This window comes from Astyanax mexicanus, chromosome 20, assembly GCF_023375975.1.
Source record: "Astyanax mexicanus isolate ESR-SI-001 chromosome 20, AstMex3_surface, whole genome shotgun sequence".
NCBI lineage: Eukaryota > Metazoa > Chordata > Actinopteri > Characiformes > Acestrorhamphidae > Astyanax > Astyanax mexicanus.
The window spans coordinates 26800558-26805557 of record NC_064427.1 but is presented as its reverse complement, the minus strand read 5'-3'; the positions used below and the strand labels follow the sequence as shown (position 1 = coordinate 26805557).

Here is a 5000-nt window from a genome sequence, read left to right as displayed (position 1 = left end):
CTATTTTTTGCAGAACCTAGCAAAAATGAAATACAATCTGTGTCAGCAATTTATATTTGTTTGAAAAAGATTCAAATTCCTTGCCACACTGCATGCAACTAAAAGTTCAGCTAGCAGAGGATGGTTTCGATCCATCGACCTCTGGGTTATGGGTCCAGCACGCTTCCGCTGCGCCACTCTGATATTTTCCACCCCAGATGGGACTCGAACCCACAATCCCTGGCTTATTAGGCCAGTGACTTAGCCATTAGAAAACTATTTCTTAGGAGCGCCTAGTAAGAATTTGAATCCAAGCATGTGATAAATGAGATATTTAGCAGAGGATGGTTTCGATCCATCGACCTCTGGGTTATGGGCCCAGCATGCTTCCGCTGCTCCACTCTGCTACGAAAAAGTCAGCAAGTTGAAAACCAGACACCTCTATTTTTGGAGAACCTAGGAAGAATGAAATACAATCTGTGTCAGTAATTTATATTTGTTTGAAGAAGATTCAAATTCCTTGCAACACTGCATGCAACTAAAAGTTCAGCTAGCAGAGGATGGTTTCGATCCATCGACCTCTGGGTTATGGGCCCAGCACGCTTCCGCTGCGCCACTCTGCTATTTTCCACCCCAGACGGGACTCGAACCCACAATTCCTGGCTTAGGAGGCCAGTGCCTTATACATTAGGCCACTGGGGCTAGACTGCTTTCTTAACTTAAACTTGATCCAGAAAACTATTTGTTGGAGCGCAAAGTAAGAATTTGAATCCAAGCATGTGATAAATGAGATATTTAGCAGAGGATGGTTTCGATCCATCGACCTCTGGGTTATGGGCCCAGCACGCTTCCGCTGTGCCACTCTGCTACTTAACAGTCAGCAAGTTGAAAACCAGACACCACTGTTTTTGGAGAACCTAGGAAGAATGAAATACAATCTGTGTCAGCAATTTATATTTGTTTGAAAAAGATTCAAATTCCTTGCCACACTGCATGCAACTAAAAGTTCAGCTAGCAGAGGATGGTTTCGATCCATGAACCTCTGGGTTACGGGCCCAGAACGCTTCCGCTGCGCCACTCTGCTACTTAACAGTTATCAAGTTTAAAACCAGACTCCTCTAATTTTTGGAGAACCTAGGAAGAATGAAATACAATCTGTGTCAGCAATTTATATTTGTTTGAAAAAGATTGAAATTCCTTGCCACACTGCATGCAACTAAAAGTTCAGCTAGCAGAGGATGGTTTCCATCCATCGACCTCTGGGTTATGGGCCCAGCACGCTTCCGCTGCGCCACTCTGCAATTTTCCACCCCAGATGGGACTCGAACCCACAATCCCTGGCTTAGGAGGCCAGTGCCTTAGCCATTAGAAAACTATTTTTTAGGAGCGCCTAGTAAGAATTTGAATCCAAGCATGTGATACATGAGATATTTAGCAGAGGATGGTTTCGATCCATCGACCTCTGGGTTATGGGCCCAGCACGCTTCCGCTGCGCCACTCTGCTACTTAACAGTCAGCAAGTTGAAAACCAGACACCTCTATTTTTGGAGAACCTAGGAAGAATGAAATACAATCTGTGTCAGCAATTTATATTTGTTTGAAAAAGATTGAAATTCCTTGCCACACTGCATGCAACTAAAAGTTCAGCTAGCAGAGGATGGTTTCGATCCATCGACTTCTGGGTTATGGGCCCAGCACGCTTCCGCTGCGCCACTCTGCTGTTTTCCACCCCAGATGGGACTCAAACCCAAAATCCCTGGCTTAGGAGGCCAGTGCCTTATCCATTAGGCCACTGGGGCTAGACTGCATGCTTAACTTAAACTTGATCCAGAAAACTATTTTTTAGGAGCGCAAAGTAAGAATCTAAATCCAAGCATGTGATAAATGTAATATTTAGCAGAGGATGGTTTCGATCCATCGACCTCTGGGTTACGGGCCCAGCACGCTTCCTCTGCTCCACTCTGCTACTTAACAGTCATCAAGTTTAAAACCAGACACCTCTAATTTTTGGAGAACCTAGGAAGAATGAAATACAATCCGTGTCAGCAATTTATATTTGTTTGAAAAAGATTGAAATTCCTTGCCACACTGCATGCAACTAAAAGTTCAGCTAGCAGAGGATGGTTTCCATCCATCGACCTCTGGGTTATGGGCCCAGCACGCTTCCGCTGCGCTACTCTGCTATTTTCCACCCCAGATGGGACTCGAACCCACAATCCCTGGCTTAGGAGGCCAGTGCCTTAGCCATTAGAAAACTATTTTTTAGGAGCGCCTAGTAAGAATTTGAATCCAAGCATGTGATAAATGAGATATTTAGCAGAGGATGGTTTCGATCCATCGACCTCTGGGTTATGGGCCCAGCACGCTTCCGCTGCGCCACTCTGCTACTTAACAGCCAGCAAGTTGAAAACCAGACACCTCTATTTTTGGAGAACCTAGGAAGAATGAAATACAATCTGTGTCAGTAATTTATATTTGTTTGAAGAAGATTGAAATTCCTTGCAACACTGCATGCAACTAAAAGTTCAGATAGCAGAGGATGGTTTCGATCCATCGACCTCTGGGTTATGGGCCCAGCACGCTTCCGCTGCGCCACTCTGCTATTTTCCACCCCAGACGGGACTCGAACCCACAATCCCTGGCTTAGGAGGCCAGTGCCTTATCCATTAGGCCACTGGGGCTAGACTGCTTTCTTAACTTAAACTTGATCCAGAAAACTATTTGTCGGAGCGCAAAGTAAGAATTTGATACCAATCATGTGATAAATGATATATTTAGCAGAGGATGGTTTCGATCCATCGACCTCTGGGTTATGGGCCCAGCACGTTTCCGCTGCGCCACTCTGCTACTTAACAGTCAGCGAGTTGAAAACCAGACACCTCTATTTTTGGAGAACCTAGGAAGAATGAAATACAATCTGTGTCAGCAATTTATATTTGTTTTGAAAAAGATTGAAATTCCTTGCCACACTGCATGCAACTAAAACTTCAGCTAGCAGATGATGGTTTCGATCCATCGACCTCTGGGTTATGGGCCCAGCACGCTTCCGCTGCGCCACTCTGCTGTTTTCCACCCCAGATGGGACTCGAACCCACAATCCCTGGCTTAGGAGGCCAGTGCCTTATCCATTAGGCCACTGGGGCTAGACTACATGCTTAACTTAAACTTGATCCAGAAAACTATTTTTTAGGAGCGCAAAGTAAGAATCTAAATCCAAGCATGTGATAAATGTAATATTTAGCAGAGGATGGTTTCGATCCATCGACCTCTGGGTTACGGGCCCAGCACGCTTCCGCTGCGCCACTCTGCTATTTTCCACCCCAGATGGGACTCGAACCCACAATCCCTGGCTTAGGAGGCCAGTGCCTTAGCCATTAGAAAACTATTTTTTAGGAGCGCCTAGTAAGAATTTGAATCCAAGCATGTGATAAATGAGATATTTAGCAGAGGATGGTTTCGATCCATCGACCTCTGGGTTATGGGCCCAGCACGCTTCCGCTGCGCCACTCTGCTACTTAACAGCCAGCAAGTTGAAAACCAGACACCTCTATTTTTGGAGAACCTAGGAAGAATGAAATACAATCTGTGTCAGTAATTTATATTTGTTTGAAGAAGATTGAAATTCCTTGCAACACTGCATGCAACTAAAAGTTCAGCTAGCAGAGGATGGTTTCGATCCATCGACCTCTGGGTTATGGGCCCAGCACGCTTCCGCTGCGCCACTCTGCTATTTTCCAACCCAGACGGGACTCGAACCCACAATCCCTGGCTTAGGAGGCCAGTGCCTTATCCATTAGGCCACTGGGGCTAGACTGCTTTCTTAACTTAAACTTGATCCAGAAAACTATTTGTCGGAGCGCAAAGTAAGAATTTGATACCAATCATGTGATAAATGAGATATTTAGCAGAGGATGGTTTCGATCCATCGACCTCTGGGTTATGGGCCCAGCACGCTTCCGCTGCGCCACTCTGCTACTTAACAGTCAGCAAGTTGAAAACCAGACACCTCTATTTTTGGAGAACCTAGGAAGAATGAAATACAATCTGTGTCAGCAATTTATATTTGTTTGAAAAAGATAGAAATTCCTTGCCACACTGCATGCAACTAAAACTTCAGCTAGCAGATGATGGTTTCGATCCATCGACCTCTGGGTTATGGGCCCAGCACGCTTCCGCTGCGCCACTCTGCTATTTTCCACCCCAGATGGGACTCGAACCCACAATCCCTGGCTTAGGAGGCCAGTGCCTTAGCCATTAGAAAACTATTTTTTAGGAGCGCCTAGTAAGAATTTGAATCCAAGCATGTGATAAATGAGATATTTAGCAGAGGATGGTTTCGATCCATCGACCTCTGGGTTATGGGCCAAGCACGCTTCCGCTGCGCCACTCTGCTACTTAACAGTCAGCAAGTTGAAAACCAGACACCTCTATTTTTGGAGAACCTAGGAAGAATGAAATACAATCTGTGTCAGCAATTTATATTTGTTTGAAAAAGATTGAAATTCCTTGCCACACTGCATGCAACTAAAACTTCAGCTAGCAGATGATGGTTTCGATCCATCGACCTCTGGGTTATGGGCCCAGCACGCTTCCGCTGCACCACTCTGCTGTTTTCCACCCCAGATGGGACTCGAACCCACAATCCCTGGCTTAGGAGGCCAGTGCCTTATCCATTAGGCCACTGGGGCTAGACTACATTCTTAACTTAAACTTGATCCAGAAAACTATTTTTTAGGAGCGCAAAGTAAGAATCTAAATCCAAGCATGTGATAAATGTAATATTTAGCAGAGGATGGTTTCGATCCATCGACCTCTGGGTTATGGGCCCAGCACGCTTCCGCTGCGCCACTCTGCTACTTAACAGTCAGCAAGTTGAAAACCAGACACCTCTATTTTTGGAGAACCTAGGAAGAATGAAATACAATCTGTGTCAGTAATTTATATTTGTTTGAAGAAGATTCAAATTCCTTGCAACACTGCATGCAACTAAATGTTCGAATAGCAGAGGATGGTTTCGATCC

The 5000-nt window shown here is 45.1% G+C and overlaps 1 long non-coding RNA gene and 14 other non-coding genes across 16 annotated transcripts in view; all 15 read right to left on the bottom strand.

Annotated features, from left to right (window-relative positions):
• The window catches only part of LOC125784859 (uncharacterized), a 368340-nt gene that overhangs the window by 134927 nt on the left and 228413 nt on the right, over positions 1 to 5000 (bottom strand). The gene's annotated exons all lie outside the window — the stretch shown is intronic.
• On the bottom strand, positions 531 to 602 carry trnam-cau (transfer RNA methionine (anticodon CAU)). The gene has a single exon. It is a non-coding gene; the product is annotated as a tRNA-Met (tRNA).
• Positions 1412 to 1483, bottom strand: trnam-cau (transfer RNA methionine (anticodon CAU)). The gene has a single exon. It is a non-coding gene; the product is annotated as a tRNA-Met (tRNA).
• On the bottom strand, positions 1706 to 1778 carry trnar-ccu (transfer RNA arginine (anticodon CCU)). The gene has a single exon. It is a non-coding gene; the product is annotated as a tRNA-Arg (tRNA).
• On the bottom strand, positions 2294 to 2365 carry trnam-cau (transfer RNA methionine (anticodon CAU)). The gene has a single exon. It is a non-coding gene; the product is annotated as a tRNA-Met (tRNA).
• Positions 2510 to 2581, bottom strand: trnam-cau (transfer RNA methionine (anticodon CAU)). The gene has a single exon. It is a non-coding gene; the product is annotated as a tRNA-Met (tRNA).
• On the bottom strand, positions 2588 to 2660 carry trnar-ccu (transfer RNA arginine (anticodon CCU)). Its single transcript has one exon. It is a non-coding gene; the product is annotated as a tRNA-Arg (tRNA).
• trnar-ccu (transfer RNA arginine (anticodon CCU)) lies at positions 3050 to 3122 on the bottom strand. The gene has a single exon. It is a non-coding gene; the product is annotated as a tRNA-Arg (tRNA).
• trnat-cgu (transfer RNA threonine (anticodon CGU)) lies at positions 3218 to 3289 on the bottom strand. Its single transcript has one exon. It is a non-coding gene; the product is annotated as a tRNA-Thr (tRNA).
• trnam-cau (transfer RNA methionine (anticodon CAU)) lies at positions 3421 to 3492 on the bottom strand. Its single transcript has one exon. It is a non-coding gene; the product is annotated as a tRNA-Met (tRNA).
• trnam-cau (transfer RNA methionine (anticodon CAU)) lies at positions 3637 to 3708 on the bottom strand. Its single transcript has one exon. It is a non-coding gene; the product is annotated as a tRNA-Met (tRNA).
• On the bottom strand, positions 3882 to 3953 carry trnam-cau (transfer RNA methionine (anticodon CAU)). Its single transcript has one exon. It is a non-coding gene; the product is annotated as a tRNA-Met (tRNA).
• On the bottom strand, positions 4595 to 4667 carry trnar-ccu (transfer RNA arginine (anticodon CCU)). The gene has a single exon. It is a non-coding gene; the product is annotated as a tRNA-Arg (tRNA).
• trnam-cau (transfer RNA methionine (anticodon CAU)) lies at positions 4763 to 4834 on the bottom strand. Its single transcript has one exon. It is a non-coding gene; the product is annotated as a tRNA-Met (tRNA).
• Positions 4979 to 5000, bottom strand: part of trnam-cau (transfer RNA methionine (anticodon CAU)) — a 72-nt gene continuing 50 nt past the window's right edge. The window contains exon 1 of the tRNA in view: positions 4979 to 5000. This exon is cut by the window's right edge and continues 50 nt beyond it. This is a non-coding gene — a tRNA (tRNA-Met).